Source organism: Maniola hyperantus, chromosome 7, assembly GCF_902806685.2.
Source record: "Maniola hyperantus chromosome 7, iAphHyp1.2, whole genome shotgun sequence".
NCBI lineage: Eukaryota > Metazoa > Arthropoda > Insecta > Lepidoptera > Nymphalidae > Maniola > Maniola hyperantus.
Window position 1 is genome coordinate 8,055,900 of NC_048542.1, and position 12,709 is coordinate 8,068,608.

General features: G+C 35.3%; 1 protein-coding gene across 5 annotated transcripts in view; it reads right to left on the bottom strand.

Moving 5' to 3' along the window:
• The window catches only part of LOC117983993 (inactive dipeptidyl peptidase 10), a 279,553-nt gene that overhangs the window by 95,510 nt on the left and 171,334 nt on the right, over positions 1-12,709 (bottom strand). The gene's annotated exons all lie outside the window — the stretch shown is intronic.

Consider the following 12,709-nt stretch of genomic DNA (forward strand, 5'->3'; position numbering starts at 1 on the left):
AATAGATGATCCTCGCAGCTTCTTGCGCATCCTCGCTTTTTAAATCCAATGGGCGATCTTTATTGAACTATTGAATTATTATCTCTAATTGAATTTTCTTAGTCGCTATCCAGAAAGTTTGGATCTTAAGTATGCGGATGTCCCAATACGCTTACAATTCTTTTGGGAATCACGATCAAGACATACATACATAATGAAGGCCTTATTTTCAAACACTGCTGCGTTAGAGAGCTCGTTAAATCTTCCAGTTTAATTAACAGCAGTCGGCTGTGTCTAGAATGAGCTCGTCAGCAAAAGTCAGAATATGCTAATCGGAACAATAGCTTTGGATCCTGCAACGTCTCAGCGGATCAGCCTTCGAATAACTTGGGATTGTTGGGAGAAATTAGTTTCCATTCGAACTAGAAGCAATTTACAACTACTTAGTTAATATGTTTGGGACTTGGGTCTATTGATTGCTTTTGATTTTAGGGGACTAATGCTGAAACACATTTACAATGCAATTAATACACGACTATCCAAAACAAGGAGTGTAGCACGTAGCTGAGTCATGTTTGTGTGTAAGTTTCTTTATTCCACCACTATAGCTGATGCCCGCGACTTCGTCCGCGTGCAATTTGGTTTTTCAAAATCCGGATCAAAATCGGGAACTCTTTGATTTTCCGGGATAAAAAGTAGCCTATGTGTTAAAACAGGGTAAAATCTACCTCCATTCCAAATTTCATCCAAATGCGTTCCGCCAATTTCAATGTAGGCCCATCAATACTTATAATAAAACTGTAACAGGTCAAATTCTGTACATTGAAGATATTTTGAAATTTTTTTTTTCGAGGGCACTCTATAATCGATACTGAACCCAAAACTGTAATTTTTTTCATTTTTGTCTGTCTGTCTGTCTGTCTATCTGTCTGTCTGTCTGTCTGTCTGTCTGTCTGTCTGTCTGTCTGTATCACGGCCGCGCATCGCGCTGAAACTACAGAATGGATTCCAAAGAAACTTGGTACGATTTGAGGTCATACTATGAGGAAGAATATAGGATACTTTTTATCCCGAAATTCAGCATGGTTTCCGTAGGAGAGGGGATGAAAGTTAAAATGTATACTGAGTTGTAATTCATTAACGCGTAGTCCGATTTCATTCATTCTTTTTTTGTTAGAAAGGGGATATTTTAAAGATTGTTCCGTAAATATTTCAAGGTCATCGGTTTTTAACCGACTGTCAAAAAGGAGGTGGTTCTTTTTTCTACATCGATTTTTTCGAGGTTTCTGGACCGATTTGCAATTTTTTTTTTAAATCAACAAAAAATGTTTTCGTGATGGTCACATAAAAATGACGATGACACTCCCAGTCCGAAATACTCCACCCGAGCGAAGCCGGGGCGGGTCAGCTAGTATTCTATAATTTCAAACTATTGCAATAATTTTAGAGCGTATGTCGTGAGCCTACTTTGACTGACCCTCGCAAATCGTAATAACATAACCAATTGGAAATTTAAAAAAATGTAATAATACTTCCTAACTTTTCCCGCAATTTGGAAATGTACGGATGGATCCCGCAAATGGATTTAGGTGGATTTACCTTTAAGATTCCGTCAGGATCATCCAAATCCTTTATTAATGTGAGTCTATGTCATAGCGAGTTACAAGCAAAATCTCAAATTTGAAGACACAATGTACGTTGATATGTCAGTTAAAGATGGGTTTATCTGAGATGGTTCGTGAAGTAGGGTGCGGGCACCGAGGAGAACTGGGTGACAGCGACGCGCGATGTTGAATCTCTTTACTCGTGTAAAGGGATTCAACATCGCAGTCTCATTAAAACGGTATAAGTATCAATAATTTGTCTTTTTTATACCTATAGATTAGCAAAACGATTCAATTATGTATATTAATAGCAGGAAGTATTGAAAGAGCCGTGGATATGAGATCAGGTCTTTTCAATATGTTTGAATAGCGATAGATGATAATATTATAGCGTGAATTGACTAATAATGAAAGAAAGGCTTTTTATTGCCGATATGACAGAAAATTGACTAAAATATTTTGTGTAGGAGGCAATAATTTACTTAACTGCTGTAATAAGCCTATCATCCATCCATATTTATATTATAAATGCGAAAGTGTGTCTGTCTGTCTGTCTGCTAGCTTTTCACGGCTCAACCGTTCAACCGATTTTGACGAAATTTAGTACAGAGATAGTTTGTATTCCGGGGAAGGACATAGGCTACTTTTTATCCCGGAAAATTAAAGAGTTCTCACGGGATTTTCAAAAACTTAAATCCACGCGGACGAAGTCGCGGGCATCATCTAGTACCTACATAAAGTATCGTTGTACTCAGATTGGTTCTATTAGTATATATTCATAGAACCTACGTTTATTTATTTTATATCAGTAGGATACGAAATTTCTAAAATTTGATAAGTATGTTTTTTTTGTGGGCTTGTTTTTCGGGATAAAAAGTTTAAAATGTCGTTAATTTAGCGTTAGGTACATAAACTATCTCTAGCTTAGTACACTATTATAAGGGGAACGTGCTTGCATCTATATAAACTCAAGAGAGTTTCTGGATCTCAAGCGGAAAAATGTACAATTATTATTTGGTTGAAATAAAGAAATTTAAAAAAAAACCTAATTTCAGACGAATCCGTTCTGTTATTGTGGCGTGAAGGAGTAACAAATATCCAAACTTTCACATTTATAACATTAGTAAAATTATTAACATTTAAAGCGAATTTGCTCAATGGACTAAGAGCCAGCGCGTGCCAGACCTTCGTTATTTTATAAAAGCTGAAAGTTTCCCTGCGTATTGCCCCCAAAAATCTTACGAAAATCCAATTTTTTTATATTTTCTTCAGAATAGTATTAGAAAATGCATTGCCAGACACATAGTATCGTGTTATCCCCCTGACAGACACCCTTAAAGTTTAACAATTTACTAAAGTTTAAGGGTGTCAAGGCAATACCTAATGTGATTTCTAATACTATAGCGAAGAAAATATAACAAAATTCCTTCTTTATGATGTAAGATTTTATATACCTACGTCTTTGTTATCTGTTATCTGCCAAAACCATCATGATCCAAACTTCATAGTGGCAGATCGTTCCTCCCCATGTTAGGGACAATACGCAGAGAAACTGTCAGCTTTTATAAAATAACGAAGGTCTGGCACGCGCTGGCTCTCTCTACAATTAACGATTTTTACTATCGGTACTCAAATAACAATTTACTCTCGTATAATATACTACGTGACGTGGTACGCAGGTCAGTTGACGTATTGACAGCTCTCAAGCCTACATTGAATCCGAGGGAGAATAGCGGGCATTACGTGATTTTTGGATTGTACGGTCTACCTGTAATAAATCATTTTATTTTCAAATGTTAAAAAAAATTGGTCAAGTGCGAGTCGGTTAAATTTACACTTTACCTTTTAAATATTAAGTATATCTTCGTTGCGGTTACAGTACTTTCAATTATAATAATATTTTATACATATAAGTGCCTCAAAAATCTAATAAGTTGATGGTTTGGACTGAGGTTAATAGTTTACATTGGGCGGTGAAAATCTTAAACAATGTGAATTATATATTTCATTTATTTGCTTTGTTGCTATCTGTACTAAAATCGTTACGCTCTTATGTCCCATGTGACCACTAAGCTAAGCTGATAACTCTATGCATGTGACAATCATACTCGTTGGTCGGACGGCTGACGTGACGCCAGCTCCAACCAAATTACGCACTCCCAGTGAATTTCGATAATCCACTTTTAGGTAGATACCTGATTTAGACCTTATTTGGCAATTTCGCCATTCCATTCGAACGTGATGATTCGCTTACTCAATTAATAAGCTCTATGTATGTGAAACTTATGAATAAATTAAAAATAAAAAAACTTTTTAAAAACAAGCTTTTATTTAAATTTTCTAAAAAGAATAAAATGAAGTTTTCCTTTAAAACTTTTACTATCAACTTCTAACGTCAGTTATAAAAACTTGTCGCGCGTATTTACTTAATTTGAAAATTTAAAAAATGAAGATCAATCAGAAATTATCTACACAGGTAAAAGGTAGGCAGGGTTGTAAGGCATGAATTGTATTATTTTATTATAGTAGTTATCTACCAATTAACTACCTAGTATCTGCTCGTTGTATCTAATTTTATGTCAATGCGTTGTATCATAATAATCGTGCCGCCCGTCGTCGTCGTCACGTGATTAACGTCCTACAACGATATTGTGACGACGTTTATCGATAAGGCGCATATAGAGATTAGGCAAGTAGTTAGGTAGAAAGTATAGTTATAATAATTATTATCTACGTATAAATCGGCCGTCTATATTTAAATATGGTCAAAGATATACAATATATAATTTAATATTATAATATTGTATATCTTTGACTACAATCATCCCAGATAGAAAGCATATATGTGGTTCAGGTGGCATTTCGCTTGCCTTGAAGATGCCCATTCAATCGTGATTTAAAGGTATCGAAGTTCAAAGTGACGGGAAACATGAACGCCGGAAGGGTGTTCCACGCCTTAACCGTTCGTATCGGAAACGAGGCTGAAAAACGTTTCGTGCGAGACGAGGTCTTTGAACAGCGGCCACATAATGGTGCTATTTCTAACATCTTGTCACATGTGATATACCTATAATAAATATGAAATATTGTATACAAAATATAGCTATCTATCAGTGAAACAGTTTTCAGAATCGGATCATTAGTTTCAGAGAGTACCCCATACACCCAAACATAAAAACTTTACCTGTTTAAAATATTAGTGTAGACGTGGGTATAGTCCACGACAGCTCGAGATAGCAATCGGGGTATGAAGCGGGGGTACGCCCCGCACACCCGCTCGTCACCCGCACTCGGACGCACCGAGTTAGCGCGGGAACTGTGAGGGTGTGCGGGGTGTTCCCTTACCGATTGTCATCTCCACCTGTCGCGTACTATAGTATGTCTAACTGGTTATTACATAGATAAGTACCTACATGTGTATTAAAATAAATAAATTAGGTATGAAATTATTGGGATTTTATTTAAAAATCTTTTAGTTTATCTGGAGTTTATGCATTTCACGAAGGCGAGTAGCTCATGCTTGTGTTTAAGTCGTATCAGTATAAGTAAGGTACACTAGGTTTGTGCGTTTGCGAGCGCTTGCACGCGACTGATTGGTCCGACATGTACGCACACTTACGCAATGCCCATGTTAACGACGTAACCACATGTAAAGTTCCTCGTCTCCGTGAATTGCAAGAACTGTATTTGAACTGCTACGAAGATTAAGTTGATGCAAAAGCTTGGATATAGAAATAGAAATGTCACTCTACTGAACGTAGGCGTTGTTGAAGCCTCGGGTGACCCCGAGTTTAATTTAATTAAGTAATTCGATAACTTTTTATTGCCTTTATATAAAATGTCTTAAGCTTTGGTAGAAATTTTTCGTAACTAAAAGGTCAGATTGCGAAAGAAAAATAAAAGCGAGATAACATTTCGACGTCTGAAAAATTTGCAACTCTAATTACAATGACAAATTAGTTTACTTTGGTCTTTGCCACTGCAACTGACGTTAGCAATAATTTAACTTAGCAGTTTTAACGAATTGCACGAGTTACATTTTTCAATCACATTTACGGGTGAAAAATAGTTAAATTATCTAAATTCAGAAAAATCTAAGCAATAAATTTGAAAAACAAAATTATATTATACCTACTTAACTATCTTATGCCCTCGACTTCGTCCGCGTGGACTATACAAATTTCAAACCCCTATTTCATCCCTTTACGGGTTGAATATTCAATAATTCGTTCTTAGCGGATGTTTACGTCATAATAGCTATCTGCATGCCAAATTTCAACCCGATCCGTCCAGTAGTTTGAGCTGTACGTCGATAGATTAGTCAGTCAATCAGCCAGTCAGTAAGTCATTCAGTCAGTCAATCATCTTTTCCTTTTATACATTTAGATTTATTTACTTAGATTAAGGGCTATAAAGGTAATTCGTAATTCCATGATGATAATTTATACTGCTCATTTGTTTCATTCAAGCTCCATCTGTTAGAGATATAAAATAACACAAAAATATTTGGTTCTAAAATTTTCATATAAATACAGGCTAGTTCTGGGAGAACCTGAACACGAAAAGGCTGAAACAAGATTCAGCTGTGTACTGACAGATGGCACTAGTAACATCATGTAAAGTTTTCCGAGTTTTCTGTGCAAGTTGGCGGCGCTGCTGTAGGTGTGGTAAATTCAAGTGCGAAATTTCCATGTTAGATGGCGCCACAGCTGCCAAACAGTAAACATTTTTTTAGTCCAAATCAAAACGGGAACTTTTTATTTAAAATTATTTAATATTTACAAAATTGGTAGAAATTTTAGGTTAGATTTTTTAAAGCTATAGGTTCTTCAAGAAGTTCATTGCCATGCAAATTAAAATAACCAATATAAGTAATATGTGGTATTATGGCAAAATCTGTGTAGGTAGGTAAACTTAGTGAAGCCGTAGTAGCAGCGTAGCACTGCTACGAGACTACTACGAGAATAATACAACACAAACAATCGGAGTTTGCGACTTTATTTTATAGTATCTGTTATTAAGTAGGATTTGCAAAATAAATCACAATCTACGTTTGTGTAATTATAACTTCTAAACTTCTTTATTTTGCTAGAATGAGTAACTCGATGGTTTAGAAAAATCCTTTACATTTAATTTATATATAATTATAACTGTTTGTGTCAAACTTCATGTCAAAAGTACGATTTTTGTCCCTATTTTAAAGGTGAACCGTATTTTTGACATGCCAGTTGACCCATAGAGTTAAAATGGCGCATGAGGAGTCATTTTGTACGGACTATACCATCCATTGCTTAGCTCTTTCACTACACTGACTAGACATCACACTTTTATATATCAGCAGAATTATCAAAACTCTGAACATTTACACTCTGGATAGATTTTAAGTAGGTATTATTGTAACCTTGAATGTCTTTTTTGACCGGACTATAATATCCCGTAGTGAAATGAGCTTTAACCTGTCACAACTCAAACTTCAAACATCTCAGAAATTAAAGTACTGTACATCGGACGTAATGGAAAAAGTTAAATCGAGTTCGAGACCAGTTTTGTAATGTTCAATAAATACAATTTCCTTGAAATGTACACCTGTGAGATTTCAAACGTGAGAATCAGGTAAGTGTCTAATATTGTAGGAAAACCTTTTAAATGTTATTAAAAGTATGAGTAATTCCTTAAAAACGATGAACAACAAACACATCAAGATAATGAAATTATTTTTGCAAAAAGTATACGTGTGTATACCATACAAAATATTATACTTATCTATCAAAATTTGTGTGACTTCGTCCGCGTGGATTTAGGGTTTTGAAAATTTTGAGGGAAATTTATGATTTTCGGGATAAGAAGTAGCCTGTATCTCTGGGATGGAAACTATCTCTGTGCCAAATTTATTCAAAATTGATTTCAAACGGATGGGCCGTTAGATATAGTAACAGACATTTTGACAGACACACTTTAGATTTATAATATTAATATGGATCATCACACTACAGAAAATAAATAAATAAATAATGATCTTTATTTTTCACACATAATTACACAAACAATAACAGATGGGAACGATGATCCTGAGTGTGTGTGTGTGTGTGTGTGTGTGTATGTGTGTGTAAATGTTATATTAATGCGAAAGATTAGGTATGATCCAAAGACTACTTAGTATATATTATATAACATAGAAAGGTAAGGTATGTCCTTTGCGATTTGTATGCTCCTTTTCTATTTCGTACTTTTGTAATATTGAATTGGACCAAATGTTAGGATATCGCTTGCAATAAAAGCTTTTTGAGAGATACCTACACGTTTGGTCGTTTTGATACAGTTACATAGGTTCTGGTATTCGTGAATAAGACACAGATACATGTTATTTCAAACCCAGTTTTCTACATTTATAAAAGAAATCTATCTCTATATATAAAAATGAATCGCTGAATGTGTTGCTAATCGCAAATCTCGAGAACAGCTGAACCGAATTCCTTCTTTTTTTATAATATTCCTTGAAGTACGAGGATGGTTTATTTATTTATTTTTATTATTCATGTACCAAAATTGTAGTTACAAAGTAATAATAAATTAAGTTACATTGGAAATGCTTATCTCTAAACAGAGATTATTGGTTCTTACGGAGAGAAAAATTTAAAAATTTAAATTGACTGCTAGGCGGAACGAAGTTCGCCAGGGCAGCTAGTACCTTAATATAAATAAAAATCCTTACAAAGTCAATCACATTGGTCTCAATGATTGAGCATCATTTTCCCTTTGTATTTTATAGAATAAAAAATGGCTTTATAAATTCTGAAATTGATTTTTACTGCCTGCGGCCAGATTGGTTCACTAGAATGAGCAACAATGAGCCTCTATGGTAAGTACTGATTACTTTCAAAATAGTTCAAATAATCAGAAATTAATCAAAAAGAAAAGTGTATAAATTCCGATATTATAAGACAGTATTTGCAGCTGTCCTGTCCTAAACAAAAGTTATTCAGTTTTCTCTCCTTTTTAGTACCAAAAGCACTTTTTATTTATGACTTTCTCAAAGTAAAATAAAGAAAAGGAAAGTAGTAGCTACATAGCTACTACACAGCTACATTCGTATAAGGTAATGGAATGCTATCAAATCTTCATAGAAAGTCTTCATTTCCCTAAGCGACTCTTGTGGATTCCGCAAAAAAGGTTCTCTCACTTGAGGTTTTAAGTAGACTAGTTTCTGTAAAACTTGTATTGTATCTTGTTCATCATGTCTGCGTTGCAAAGACAAAAACTAAGTCGCACAAATCTGTGCTACCTGCAATTTCGTTTGTATTGAATTTCCGTTTTCCTGCAGAATAAAGATACTTTACCGCCGTAAAAAAGTAATCTACGGCTACAAAAATCTGCCGAGGTAACGTGCGCTCAAACAATTCTAAGGTACGTCCAAAGACCACACCAACTGAGACATCGTATGAGCCACAGAGTTTAGTGTAGACTCCCAATGACGTCACACAAAGTAAATAAGAATACGTGTAGACCTTGAAAACACAATATTGTTAAAGTTAAAACGAAAGTAAATGATAGTAAACATAAAATTAAGCCAAACTACTTACTAGGTAGCATCAGGTAACAATTTTTTAGCCAAACTACTAGGTTTTTTCACGAGGAAAAGAATACCTACATGACGCGATGTCATCCCATTTACGCAGTGGAATGAAAATCCACTTCACATTAGGTATGAGACTAAAAACTCCAAGCTTTTTGCAATCCACGAGAGTCTCTTAAGAAAATGAGGTCTGTCTAGTATGAAAGTAAAGATACAACACCTGCTACAGTAGGTCCAATACCTATCTAGACAAGCGTGGTTTTCGCCCACAGCTTCGCCTGCGTAAATTTCGGGTCAACTTGTTTATACAACTTCTTTTCTTTTTATCCTTTCGAAGTGCTAAATAAGCAAAGCACTTTACCTGTGCCGGCTTTTGTCCTTACAACAATGTCGATGTAAAGAAATATAGTTAAATAATATAATACGATTTGGTACACGACCCCGTCAAACGATAAGTATATAATAAAGTAATCCACATTCCACATGTATAAAGTAAGTCCCTAGCTGATAAGTATAACTAATAAGTATAACAAATTTGCTTAATATTTTCGTTTCTTTTTTATTTCCAAAAACTTCTTTGCAAATTTTCAAAATATCTAATGTGTTGGAACAAAATTTCGATAAATATAACTTTGGTAAAAACTATAAAATCTCCGTACACCATATATACATATTTTGTTACCAGTAGATCCTCCCAATACATTTTTATCTTCAACCGCAATGCGGTGCGTATCGTCACAATACTTTTCAGCGTTTACTTTGAATTTGGATAATTCCATTATATTTAAGAAATTCGCTATCAAAGCACATTTTTTTAGAAAATCAGTTACTTCCTTTTTACGATTTAATTTGATAATCATGAGCAGGGAGATACACATAGACAGTATTTAAAAAAAACCGGCCAAGTGCGAGTCAGGCTCGCGCAACGAGGGTTCCGTACTACAGTCGCATTTTTTCGACATTTTGCACGATAATTCAAAAACAATGATGCATAAAAATTAATAAAAATGACATTTAGAATGCACAGGTGAAGACCTTTCATATGATACCCCACTTGATATAGTTATCTTACCTACTTCAAAAATTGAAAATAGTAATTATTAGTTCATACCATAATTTAATTTTTTTGTGTGATGTAACCACAAATTCACGATTTTCAGCTTTTTCCCCAAATGTCTGCTATAAGACCTACCTGCCAAATTTCATGATTCTAGGTCAATGGGAAGTACCCTGTAGGTTTCTTGACAGACCGACAGACAGAAAACGAAGTGATCCTATAAAGGTTTCGTTTTTCCTTTTGAGGTACGGAACCCTAAAAATCATCTAATTTTAAATAATATCCCGGTTTGACTCTCGAATAAAATAGTACAGCAAATAAATAAAAGTTTAAATAAATATGATATTGGTTGAGGAAAAATGTATCTCACTGGTAAAGAAATAAGTACAGAGACACGATTTATCAGTGAACGCCCGCAGGCAGACGCAAAGGAAACTCATTAGGTGTACAAGCAGGCAGCTTTGTCATATATAAAACATGTTTAGATACAGAGACTAGGGGAAAATAAACCCTAAACAAAAATGAAACCGGTTTGGCAGTCGATTAAAAAAACAAAGCCCTTTGCCCTATCAACTGTACATCAATCGTTGCGTTGCTACAATCTCAATTGTTGTGATTGATTGAATTCATGGTAGTTTTGCTGCAATGATGCATTGAAGTCAATAGTGAGTCTCAGCCAATTAAAGATGATTGCGATAGTCACATTGGAACTGTCAAACTGTGGCGGTAGGTTTGCCTCTAATTGAGGTCCTACTTATTGGCAGCTGAGAATTTAGAGAACCGCTATTGAGAAATGATTTTATTGCTGTATGACTTATGAGCTATATAGAATATTTTTTCTCAGGCATGCCGGATATTCAGCTTATATTATGGTAAGTACGCCACTGATCACGTACACACAAACCGTGTACGGACAGGACAGTATTCCGGTAGTAGTAATACGTAATTAAATCAGTTCACTTGTATGGAGTGCTGAAGGTTGAGTAAGTACCATGTAAAAGTCGCTGATGGACTGAAGAGGTATCAGTACGTTACAAATGCCTACCATACTGTCATGAAAAATCGGTAGGGTACCGAACTCTACGTGTGTGATATAAAACAGGCACTAGTTAGTAGAACAATCTTTATTATTTTTGCTTCGTAAAAATAGACAAAGAATTTCATCGAAGTGGGGTTGAGTAAAGAAAGGGTCTATGAAGGTTGTCTTGCCGCAATTGTTCGTGACTCAACAGTCAACCTGTCATCTCCATAAAAAATGCATGATCTGATAGTATCCGATTGTACATAAATTTTGTTTGAGTTTTATAAATAGTTGACAAGTCACTAGTCACAACTGAGTCACGTAAGATTACGGAATACGGGAATTTGAAAGTGTGCTGCAAGTAAACTTAAAAAGTTGTATCTTCTTTATAGTCGTATTCCTCATTGCTGAGGGTTGTCACCCCTTTCCATTAATCCTATAATGGTAGGAGTTCTCTTGGGGTAATAACGCGGTAGGTTCCCAGATCCATCCTCGTAAGTAGATTAAGAGAACGAGATTCCGACTCTTAGGTTAATTTACAGTTATAATCAGATGTTAGTGATAATAACGGGGACCGACACCAAAATACCAAATTCGGACCTCCAAAGTCGGTCACCCATCCAGTTACCGACTTGGGTCAACGTTGCTTAACAATTGCAATCGATTGATATGCGTTGTAACAACTAGGCCACACGTTCCTGAAGTTGTATAAATCTTGCTTTAAAAAACTAAATTTCTCTGACAATCCGCAGAGACTCCTGATTGTAATAAAGTTAGTCGTAAATTCTAACTTTCTTGAGAACTGCATCATGATATTTCCGAGTAACTCCCAAAGGAAATCCCACCTTGTCGAGTAATATTTATAATATAATTTTTTTTTTTTTTTTTAAAGGTCTTCACTATTTTTTTTTTTTTTTTTTTTAATACAATAAAACTTAAAGCTAGCCTTATCTAATTACTATATAAATCATGACCGCGTGGAATGGTGCCAAGAATACTGGCTGCATTTCCGCGCTGGACAGCCAGGCTGATCCGCTGCGCAAAAAATGAGCCAGCCCTTCTGTCACCAGTTGAGGCTATTAATCGCGGTGAAATGTCTCGTAAAAAATTTTTAGCACTAAGACTCCATGGCCCCAGGGTCTCCACGGCAAACGGCACAAAAATGTAACTCTCTATAAGAGAGGCATACTTGCGCCGCTTGCCGTTTTCAGCTGTTTCTGCTGCGGCTCCCGGTCTTGATGCTGAGAACTAAAAATATTATTTTGTATATAAGTTTTTTTGACATGATAACGACTTCACAACAGCATTAACATATCCATACAATACTTATATATTTTGTGGTACATTATGCTTTATCAATTTCTGTTTCGTAACCTACATAAATACAGTGCATACGAGAATCGGTCGATTGTGCTGCTTACTTACTAAACGTTGAGTAAAGTTGGTACTTAAAGTAAGCGAGGATGGGTGACCGA